Consider the following 11,918-nt stretch of genomic DNA (forward strand, 5'->3'; position numbering starts at 1 on the left):
TCTACAGTATCGGTTCGCTACTACAACCACGTTCTAAACATCATCTCTCATTTATTGTACCATGTGCTTGTTTTTTTGTTTTGTTATTTATACATCACCTGCAAAAGGTTTGGGAGTTAGCAAATTATTTGTCTACAGTCTGTATCATTGCACTTCCCTAGTAGTGTAGTAAAATTGAAGCCTTATATACACTCATTTTACTGACTGTGCCTTAATGAAAATTGAAAATGCTTTCCCTTAAGGAAAAAAAGAAAGAAAAACTTTTTAAATAATTGCAAGGATTCTATCACACAAATTTTACATGTAGTGTCATTATCCAAATCTAGTGGGAGGCTAAGTATTATGCAAAATTCTCTTCTTCGGTGAGAATCCATATCTACCAATAATGTGTCTCTGTGTTTGTCTCTACAATGAGAAAAGTCCATCCTTTTTCTTTTTTTTTCCAGAAAATGTGTGGTAATGCACATGGGTCTGGAAATGAGAATTGATCTCAAAGAGCAGTGAGACTGAAGAGTTTTTCTCACCTGTGTGAGAGGACAGCCTTGTTCTTGTCAACTTCCAAACAAGCTGAAGTTGCCACAAAGTTTTGTGTTTAATTGGACACCTAATCTGATATAATATTTGCCTGTGGATGTAAACAGAGGTCTAAATACGACTTTTTTTTAAATAGTATTTGTAAATAAATTCTCTTGCCTCTGAAAAAAAAAAATCTTATTTAAAAACATGCATAATATCAGCACTGTCTTAAAATAACATCTTTTTAAAGAAAAGATTTCAGAAAACAGAAAAAACTTTGTTTTTTTCACAAAATTATCATGAGGAGATGGTTTGGTTTAATTACTTAGGATTTTTAACAAGGTAATGATATGCGACCTTTTAGGTAATTAGTCCACACAACAACAGAAGAGGTGTTTCCTTATTTCTGTTTAGACTGTCATGAGTATGATGTAGCACATTTAGTTAGTCATAAACATTACATTATTTGTAGTAATTGCTATTCACAAAGCAAATGCAATCTTGAGAAATTGGTGTTTAAACATTTGTTTTTTCTCATCTATCATGTTTCAAATAATGAGTGATAAATCTGAAACGTTTTTAGATCTCGAGGGAAAATGCGGCCATAACACCGACTGGCCACTTCATTTGGTAATCGATTCACTTTATTATGCTAATTAATAAATCCACATGTAACAGTGCCTACTGATGCCTATACTTCACTGCAGACATCAGGAATCTTTTCCGAATAAATCAATCATTTAGGATTTGATGTTCAGTCGGGTGTATACAAGAATGTTTCTCACTTAATTTTCTGCTTTACGCGAGGGATCAGTAGACACACATCTAATACCAATAATCTTTTTTTTTCTCAATCCCAGACCCCAATGTAACAGCCTTTCATAATTAGTTGAGCCTAAATTCAAAGTTATGATTATATTTATCTCAGTTTTTGTCTCCTTTAACACTTTCAGAAAAGTGGAGCAAGCAAAAGAAAAGAACAGAATGGACTTTTTTCATGGACTTATACACACATACAATGAAATAATAAATAATACCTTCAGTGCCAAGTTGCACAACTGTTTTCATAGATTTTTTTGTGGTATTTTTAGCAAAACAAACAAGGAAAGAAAAGCCCATGGAATAGCAGCATGCTGTATTACTAAAAAGAACCTATGAAAAGTCCAACGTTGACAGGAAAAAACAACAACAACAACAACCAATACTCCATGTGTTCTTTCACTTATTCATATGTTTAAAGCATGAGCAGTTGTACAACATAAAAGCACAGTTTTTATTGTTCTGGTGACACCATTACAGAACAGAACGGATGAGGCAATGGAGCACAAAGAATTATATAACTCTGGAAAAATATAGGATTTCCGCTCTAGACTGTATGTGTAGTCAATGTGCGGTGCAGACAGTCTGCCTACTTGTTCTAGTCTTAATGGTGGCATTTACTTGACTCACTTGACATGAAACTTAAAGCTCCAAAAACAGTGATCGAGGCATGCCAGCACACAGTGTTTGCTTTCCTTTTTTTTATCTACAGGGTGTTGGCTGACACTGCAGGATTTTAGTTGCAGCTTTCACTGAACTATGTTGGCCCAGTTTAAGCCGCAGAAAACCATTTGCGGTCTCACTTTGATTTGAACAACACTTTCGCTGAAATCATGAGCTTCTTATCTAGATGCCAGAATCTACATGTGGCTTTGATAAAGAACTGTACACGTTTTAAATTTAAATAAATACTGTACACAAAACTTGCAGCCATGCATGCTCTTAGAAGATTGTCACCTTACCTGACTTTTCTGCAGCAAAATCCCTCTGTGTTTTGTGCCGTCGGTAAGAGAATCACAGTAGTTTCATTCAGGTGGTCTGAATACTGTGGTGCAGTCTTCTGTGCACATGGGTCAGATATACAGTAGGTCCCGCTCACTAGCCCCACCCCATCTTAGCGGGGCAGCCTCCTCCCCACAGTCTGTGAGGTAGTCAGAGATCTCTTTGCTCTGAATGCCAGAAATTCCTGTTCAGTTTCCTCGGAGCTGGTCCATCGGGGTCTGAAACGATAGTGGCAATCAATTCAAGCCTTTCCAACTCCACCTTTGCTGATAAGATTCCGCAGCCAGATACTAAAATATCTTTCTTTTCTGTTTTTTTGTTTTTGTTTGTTTTTTTGTTTTCACTTTAACTTTAAACACTGTCATACTTAAACCTTGGACAATCATAGCCTCAATTTGCCTTGACTACAATGTGCTGTATAAGGGTTTATTTATTGTCAGTGCACATATCAAAAGTAAGCAGTGATCTTTATCTTTTTAACTGGCATTACATGTTTTGACAAGCTATGCCAGGAGCTTCCTGAGAAAATCCCTTTTCAGATTTTGAAGGAAGAAATGCAGCAGGCTCAGGGGAGGCTTGACTCCAGCCGTCTATTGGGAACAAAAGCGAACCAACGTCATGGACAGATACCCGACAGCTTATTCAGAGAACAACACCTAATTCGATGCACAAACCAGATGGAAATGCATTTGTCATCACTGATCTCATGCTCTTGACAGACTAATTTTCCGCCGTCAGCAGTTTATGATGTCAAAGTTCTTTCAGTGAAGCGGAACTTGTCTATTTTAAAACTACCAGTGGTAAAGAACAGAATCCACATTCTGGGTGTGCTGTGATCTATTAAAAAGTGATTTAAAACAGTGATGTGAGCTCTTATAACACTGCAAGTGGGCACATTTCATGTGGACTAGATAAATGTTATGACCTTTTGGAAATAGAAAAAATGTCAGCATGTATGAACATGACAAAATTTTGAAACACAGTAAAAAAGGGTGTCAGACAAATGTCTAAAACTCTGTGGGAAATAAGAAGAAAAGTCCAAGCGTGGCATCCACAGCCTCGAGAATGTCATGATTTAGTTGAAAGGTTGAACTATCACTGACTTCTAGAAACTTACCTGGTGATGAAAAGCCAGACTAGAAAAATTCTTTTCAGGTCCCAGCCTTGCTTTTGTTTTTGTTTGTGTGTGTGTGTGTGTGTGTGTGTGTGTGTGTGGTTTTGTGTGTGTTTGTTTTGTTTTGTTTTTAAAAGATTATTGGGGATAAAATGTAATCTTTGAAGGATAAATAAGGGATTTAGTTGTAACAGCTCACAGATGACATTCAAACGGACATTGACAAGTTACACTGTGTCACCTTTGCCGGTGCAAAGCACAAATAAAAAATAATAATAAATCAACCTTTTTTAACTTGAAAATTTAAACGTCTGCCCTGATCTGCCACTGCAATGTAAATCTACCACAAAATTAATCAACTAACCCTGGATCCTCTGCAACAAATTCATTGGAGGGATTCCATATTCAATGAGGATAACCAGTACAAATATATACGACTCAGCCGCTTTATTAACTACAACTTGTATGCAGCATACCTGATAAAGTGGCCAGTTTTTTTTCTCATGCATATGTTAATCAGGTTAAATGGTACCATACCAATGTTTTATATGTTAGCCTGCTGTTGGCATTCAGCTGTAAGTGACACTTTGCTGTCAAGGCTGTGAAGATACTGTTAGGCCCCGAAATAGCAGCAGAATATGTGAGTGACATTTGTTGGGCAGAGGTGGTGGACAAAGCACTCCTTTCCTTTGCAGCCACACGTTGTTTTCTCAGATGATTTCATAAGCTGGGAGTGATATGAAGTGAAGTATAAAGCAAAAGTGAATATTTCATGTACCCATCGAATCTGCTGGAGTGTCAAAATCTAGGCATAGATCACACCTGTTCCCTTCGAGGTGTGGGAAAGATCATGATGGCGTCATCGTTGTTCATCTCAATTATTCAGAACTTCCTCGCTAATTAAACCAGTCACGCAGGCTGAGGTTAACTTGGTTCAACTTGTCCTTTGCTGATTTAGGAAATTGCTAGGAGGATATGCTAATGTTGTATTGTTTCCCACTTGGTAGAGAGAATAAGTGAGACATTTTGTTGCTAACAACCATGTTTCCTTGACAGAAGCATTGCTGCAGCCAGGAGCCTCTGTTCTGCCAGTTTGGCTGAACTGGAAAGTTTGTGTGCTTTAACTGGACTGTGCTCAACTGGCTTTAAGTGTCAATTGTAAACAGGGACAGACGTGTTGCGCAGGCTGCCTGAGCACACCTTTCAGTGAAAAACAAACTGCCCACTCCCTGCAGCAAGAGCGAGGGGCTGGAGGGAAAGCTTAAACAAACATTTCTGGTAAGATTAGAGAGAAAAGGGTAAAAAGAAAAAAGTGTTGTGTAGCATTTAACCATTTATTTATTCATAGCTGACTGTCACTTTCCTCTTAGCTTAGCTGACAGGAAAGTTTTTTCTTTTCATCTTCATTTTTGTTTGCTGGTTTCAGTTGTCTGTTCTTGTCTAACCACGCCCACTTCTTCACCCTGTCTTTATTGCTTTACCTCTCTAGAGTTTAGAAGTCTCTCATAACAAAATAGCCCAGATTATGTGTTTTTGTCTTTGGGGTTTACAGTCAGAAAAGAGTGTTTTTGAAATATTTATTCTTTACTGAGCCACAGCACTGCCTGTGTCTCCTAACTAATGCTTGCTTTAACTGTCACTTTTGTCCTGAATCCAATACCAACAATCCTGAGTTGACACTTAAAACAAATCAAATGCAAAACAAATTGGGGTGAAATCAGATTGAAACCAGTAATCACAGATGTCTTCCTATAGTAAACACGTCATTCTTTTAGCTAATTTTCTCCTCTTAGTGTAGCGACACATTTGAGCTGTTAAATGCTCTTTTACTACATGTGGCTTCTGCATTCCAAGACCACAGTGGACAGGTTTTATAATGTTGCGTTATCTCTGGCGCACCCAGTTTCACAGTTCTGTGAGACGGCGTTGCATTGTTCCAAGGAACTCCAGTGCACATTTTCAAGGAAACAGACATTGCCCAATACCCACATACTGAAGAATGGTAGTATTATACATTGTGTTTCAGGTAAAGTTTGAGGTCTTACACTATCAATGTATTAACTTTCAGGTATTCTCTTTTTAGATCAAACTAATGCATAACTTTACGTGTCTTGTTTTTTGCTTTTCCTCTTCATCTTCCTTACTTCATTTACATGACGCATCTCAATTCTGTATTGAGTTTCCTTACTTCACTCATTCACTTGATGTGCTACGACACCTACATTTCCTCTTTGAGGCATCCAACTAGTATAACCTAAATGTCTTGTTTTGATTACTGTGCAGGAAGATTGAAATGTTTACCTGCTTGCTTCCAGTTAGCTTCAGGATTTACACCAGTTCTCTGATCTCTGTCAGGTTCCATTAAAGAAAAATGAGAACAAATTACACAACATAGCACTGATCGACGGAGGATGCTGGGTTCAGATCTTTCTCCTAAGCAGTCAGTTGATATCAGAAGAAGGCCTTATCAATGTGAGGTGACTTGATAATATCTGTTACAATTAACGCCTGTAAATGTGCAGTGTGAAAAGTCATTTACAAGGGCTGCACGTTAAGTAAGGGCCAACACTAATTACACTCGCAGTGAACTTTGTAACGCAAAGCAGAGGGTACTAAAACAATACAGACAGGATCTTAAGATTAAAACACGGATATGCGCTGCATGTCTGCTGCATGAAAGAATCCATCAAACACATGCAAACAAATTTATTAGAACAAATTTATTTACAAAATTTGCAAATTTATTACAACATTATAGTTATTCATCAAGTAAAACCACTCTTGACATAAAAGCAATGTGCTGAACTTTTGAGCAGTACGTGGTAACATCACTGCTCTCAGCGACGATTCAGAGGAGGAGCCTTCTTTTGGCCTTTCTTTTTTCACAAGCAACCAATTCAAATTCTCAGCATTCTTAGTTATTTTTTGTTGTTTTTTTCTTCTTCTTTTTTTTTTTTTTTTATCTCAGTGAGATAAATCTTATGATTAACTAATATTGTGCAAAGACTTGAGTAGCTGCATGTTGAGGCCTTAAGCTGTGCCAGGTTCAGACTGCTTAGTTTAGAGATTAAACAATCTGAACGGTTGCCAAAACTTTTGTGTTTTGTGTTGGATTCAAACAGTTCACAGGTGGGTGAATTCCAAGGGAAACATCTGGGGCGAAGAACAAATCTGCTGCCGTGAATGTGTCATATGATCTCCTGAGTGTTTTCACAAGTGCTGCTTTTGATTCTGCAAAGCAGTGAGATCAAAACTATTTCCCAGACATTCATTAATTATATTGAGTGTAATTCTCAGAGCTTACTGCAAACTATAAACACTAAGCAAAACTTTTTTGTTCCCTCACAAAGTAGTCACAATACACGTAAGTGCACATCGTCAAAGGGTCAATATCTCATCTGCACAACGTTACAAACGTTTGTCTTACAAAGTAGGTTATTACAAGAAATTCTGACAGGGGTGACGACCCAACTCTCATCTGTGGTGTTGAAAATGACAAATGAGGTTGTTTGCAAATGTAAATCTTGTGCTTCGGGTTCAGTGTGTTTCTAAGAGTTATGCAATCCTGATCCCACCCAACGTTTCTCCACCGTTCCTAGTTGTTAGTGAAAGTCACTTATCAGCACTGTCAGTTACACCCTTTTCAAAAATTCGCTGTGAGGCATTTTCAACACTGCCTTATTTCACAGGAATTTGACTTCTGACTTGCTGCTGGCTTCAATCCTCCTCATTATAGATCTATTTTAGTTCTGTTCCCATTAATCCTAGATAAACAACTACAGATAATGTGACTAGCTTATCTGCCTCATATGACCCCGATTTGTATAAAGACAGACAGATTAAAAAGTATAACTCCATAATAAGAGTTTCGCTTTCATTCCTTGATTAATTTTATATGCCAATATCTTTTTTTCTGTTCACACACACACACACACACACACACACACACACACACACACACACACACACACACACACACACACACACACTTTAGTGAACCATGACCATGGATGGATGTGAGTGTGAATAAGTCATATAGCAAAGAGGAGAGCAGTGTATTTTTACTGCATGATGAGTTTTCACAGTTGCAGCTCACTGACCTTTCCTTGTTGCTCCAACACTGATTTACCACAGAGTGGCAGCGGACCTCTCTCTCATCTGCAAACTTGTTGTCAATGGCAAGAAGCCCCCCAACCAGTGACTCAATAACAGGAAGAGTAGAAACAAAGCCAGGATGTCTGCTCAAGGGATTAATTTGAACAAGGAATTCTCTTGAAACATTAGACGTGTATTTCCCCTGTGCCACATTTCATTTCTTGAGTTTAATCCATTAACAAAATTACTTTGCAGGAATGGAGGAGACCGAGAGATGTCACACAGTTCAGCCTCCCCCTGCAATGCGACACTCTGGTGTAAAGTACTTGCATGTGTTGTTGAAACACCTACATTCTTACAGACTTGATACACTGGGAGAAAGATTAAGATCAGGGACTACCAAAACCAAAACTAACAGTAGGAATGCAGTATAACCATGTGACTTGCCAGGAAAACCGTCAGGAAAGCTGTGAAGGCTCAGAAACGGAAATAAGCATCACAGGAGAATGAATTGAAGAAGGTCGTGGCTTCTTGCCCTGGGGCCCAGGGTCTTTCTGTGCAGAGTTTGCATGTTCTCCTTGTGTTTGTGTTGGTTCCCCAACTTCCTCCCACAACCTAAAAAATGCACATGCAAACTGGGAAGTCCAAATTGGCTGTAGGAATGTGACGGGTTGTTTCCCTGCGATAAACTGTAACTGTAACTCCGCCTCCGCCCACAACTAGGCAGTATCAGCAGCCCCTGCGACCTTAAATGCAGGAGAAGCAGGTATAGCTCATGCATGGATGGGTGGTTATTGCTGTCCCCTTGTGGCGATAGAAAGTCATTGCAGAGCCACAATGTCTGTCAACCACTGAAGTACTGTTTTTTTCCCCAGGAGTTTGCAGCACACGATATTCAGAGAATCATAATATTTATTATTATTATTATTATTATTATTATTATTATTATTATTATTATTATTTATAATCATGAATATTTGAAATATAAGTCGTTGTTTATTTTTTTTTAATACATTTAGTAAAACATTATAAAATACACCGGGTATCTTTATCTTGGCATATTATGGAATACAGAAACTCTAACTTGTATGACAATATGCAACATAATCGAATGTTCATACTTGTTTCACTCAAGTTGAAAGACTATCGTAATAAAAAATATGGATTGTTTGGAACAATGGAGTGGAAGGGGGAAGTATAATATAAAAAATAACTTGGACAAAATGTCGAAAAGCCTGAACCGAAATTTTAATTCTCTGCCACGCAAAACAAATTAGCACATGTATGGAAAATATACCACGCTACAGCACCTCCGAATCAAAAGTGTGCAGAACCTTTCACATCACATGCTAGAACAAGGCAGGAAAGCAACATGCAGCTTTAACAATTGTGGTAGCAGAAACTGCGCTGCATTTAAAGCAAAACTCTGCCTCTAGTTCACAGCATCTCCAGTTTGTGCTCACGTGTGCATGCTGGAACGGCACGTAGCCTGGCATACCAGCTGGACAGTGGATGATCGGCGACACAATCTGCCCAAATTTCATTTTGTGGGGAATTTCTAAAAGATAAAATACATTCTCCTCTTAATTAAATGTAACAAGACAAGGCATTCCCCAACTTCATTGCTTTAAGTGCGATAATGCATTTCAATAGCTTAAAGCTTCAGATTTTTTTTCTAAATTATTTCTTTTTAGATCATTTTACCTGTCTTCATCTTAGACTTTTGTCTTTGTTCTTCTTTAAATTGATACTATTTGAAGCTTTTCATTTTTGTCAATCACACCCAATGTAGTGTGAGCCTCTGAGCCTATTACATTACTAGACACAAGTGAAGCTGCACCTAAGCATTTTCAATGCATCTTTGATTTTTTTTTTTTTTTTTTTTTTTTTTAAGCGTCCTTTTGGAAACAACATTTTATTTTATTTTATTTTTAACAAAAGCTACAGGAGCCAATTGAAAGTAGAGAAATTAGTCTGAATTCTGTAGCGGGGCACAATATAAATGCATATCCACGCAGCTCACAACGAGAGCCATAAAACAATGTTTACTTACGCGATACTCCCCCTCTGGAGGCTCCTTCACGCCGCCTCGACTCGCCGGTGGCCTGGTCCGCAGGTCCAGGGGACAGCAGTCGCTGGCGGCGACTGTCTCCGGGGCTTCTGCCGGTGTCCCTACCGCTCCTCGCGGCTGGGTATCGGCTTCATCCGTGGCCGGACCATCCGAATTCCTTTGACGATTCAGTCGTTGGTCACGACTCTGGCCGTTGGTGCGCCTGTGAGCAGCATCGATACGACTCCGCTGCACGATAAGGTCGCACTTCCAACAATGGCAGTGGAGGAATGGGCATTCCTTCCTGTGGCCCTTGATGCGGACAATAATGCCATGGTAACCGCAGCGTGAGCATTTGGGCCCGTGAGGTTGCTCCGCCGCTTTATTCGAGGACATCGTCTAATTATGCTGCTTAGAGCCACAATGATCTCTTTCAAATTTAGTATAAATGAGAATAGCCCACCCTCTTCCCGTGGGAGGGGAGGTCCTTGACCCCCAATGAACTTGGTAAAATGAAACAATTGCCAGGTGCGCCTACTCTCGTGCTTGAACCCCTTCTACAGTACACGAAACAAATTACATTAGGTCTTGAATTGGCCTGATAACAAAACCAAGAAAATAACTTGAATCCAATTTAAGGCCAGTAGGCTTCACAAAACGTGCAAAATCATCAGAAAGAGACTTTTCTTTTCTTTTTCTTTTTATTTACATTGCTGTAGGTGTTACAATAAAATTCAGTCACCAATTATCTATAAATAGATTGCTCTAATTTTCCTTCAGCGCTTGTGAAACATAACAAAACATATGCTCTGACTGATCTATTTCACTTTTGCACTTTTTTAAATGTTAGTAAATCATGCAAAGTCAAACTACTGTGCCTGTCAGTCCTTTCCGTTGAGGATATCGAAGATGTCTACCTATTTGGATTAATGATAACAGCCTTTCTGCTGATTGGCTTTTGCATTTTCCTGGTTTATCAACAAATTCTGAAGGTGAGGGCAGCGGTCCATGGCCCCCAAAGGCTGCCCCTCATGATTTTCGAGGTGGGTAAAGCCGTTGGCACTCAGACTGTGGCGATTACGGAACTGAGAGCAGAGCTTTCTAATTTGAAAGCGGAACTTTCTGATCTGAAGCGTGATGTGGATGTCAGCTTGGAGAAGCTCTCGGCTTTGCAAAGGAATATGGATCGTTCTGGTGAGCAGTATGGACATTCAGGGTAGTCGATGTCTATTGGAATACGGCAACTCGCCCTAACCCAAACAATCCAAATCTGTAATTCGGCCCCCCTCTGCTTGCACACACGCACCCCCCCTCCCACACCTCATCCAACGCCTTCACCGCTTCATCCCACAGTGCGGTGGGCACACACTGGAGAAACTCACCCCCCTTGCAAGTTATGGAGTCTCTATGTTTCATATGTGCCTGTGTTGCTGAGGGTTTTTTTTTTTTACAGTCCCACACTCTTTTTTTCTCCTCCTCTCCCCTTCTGTTCTCCCCTTTCTGCCCCCCACTGAAAATGCTCAATCCTGCAGTCCTGTCTTTACCATGTCCTATTGTATTGTGCTGTATATGTTTGGATGGGGATTGCACAATTTTGTTGTACACGTTTACGTGTTGCAATGACAATAAAGCTATACCATACCATATTGAGTAAGAAAATAAAACAATATGGATGGTTTACAAAGAACAGCTAAAGTCAATACACGCTGAAGAAAGCACAAATACTTGAAGCTTAAAGATCTTTCTCAAATAAATGATTATTAATGGCTTTTAGCTGATACATTATTCTTAATATACACAAACAGTACAAGAATTTTCAATGAAAAGAAATTCCAATGACAGTATTTAACCATTGTTGACAATGAAATGAATTGTTATGCATGGTTAGATTTTGATATTGCAGTTTAATATTAAACAAGTCTTGCCTGATAATACAGTTTTCATACCTTTCTGGGTAATATTGCACTTTAAGTCATGCATCAATTGATTTACAGTGTTATCACTGTATCAGATGTAACATTTAACAGACTGCTTAATAATTTTCAACTGCATTTAGGCACTTACAAACCATGGTTCAGGCCTTAAATGGGATAATATGCATGTTTTAAATAAAAATATTCAAAAGAATAATCACAATTAAACAAATAATAGCAGTGATGGTAGTGAAGTGTGAAGTGATGCCACTGGCTTCTGGAAGACATAAATTAAGAGCAAGATCCAGACTTGTGATGAATTGATACATCTGCAATGAAAAAAGGAGTGGTAACATTAGATTATGGGACTTTGCAAACACTACGAGAACAATTTAATAAATGTGTTTTT

The 11,918-nt window shown here is 38.8% G+C and overlaps 2 protein-coding genes across 24 annotated transcripts in view; both read right to left on the reverse strand.

The window, feature by feature from the left end:
* eppk1 (epiplakin 1) overlaps positions 1-2,434 on the reverse strand; it is a 21,822-nt gene extending 19,388 nt beyond the window's left edge. Inside the window, exon 1 of the mRNA XM_076011935.1 lies at positions 2,298-2,434. The gene's annotated coding sequence lies outside the window, so the exon portion shown is untranslated. The remainder of the gene's footprint in view (positions 1-2,297) is intronic.
* Positions 2,435-11,090: 8,656 nt separating this feature from the next.
* pleca (plectin a) overlaps positions 11,091-11,918 on the reverse strand; it is a 78,685-nt gene continuing 77,857 nt past the window's right edge. For all 23 annotated transcript variants that reach the window (XM_076011941.1, XM_076011939.1, XM_076011940.1 and 20 more), the window contains one exon: positions 11,091-11,838. The gene's annotated coding sequence lies outside the window, so the exon portion shown is untranslated. The remainder of the gene's footprint in view (positions 11,839-11,918) is intronic.

This window comes from Nelusetta ayraudi, unplaced genomic scaffold, assembly GCF_046127955.1.
Source record: "Nelusetta ayraudi isolate G7.1 ecotype Tasmania unplaced genomic scaffold, CSIRO-AGI_Nayr_v1 ptg000135l, whole genome shotgun sequence".
NCBI classification, from domain to species: Eukaryota; Metazoa; Chordata; class Actinopteri; order Tetraodontiformes; family Monacanthidae; genus Nelusetta; species Nelusetta ayraudi.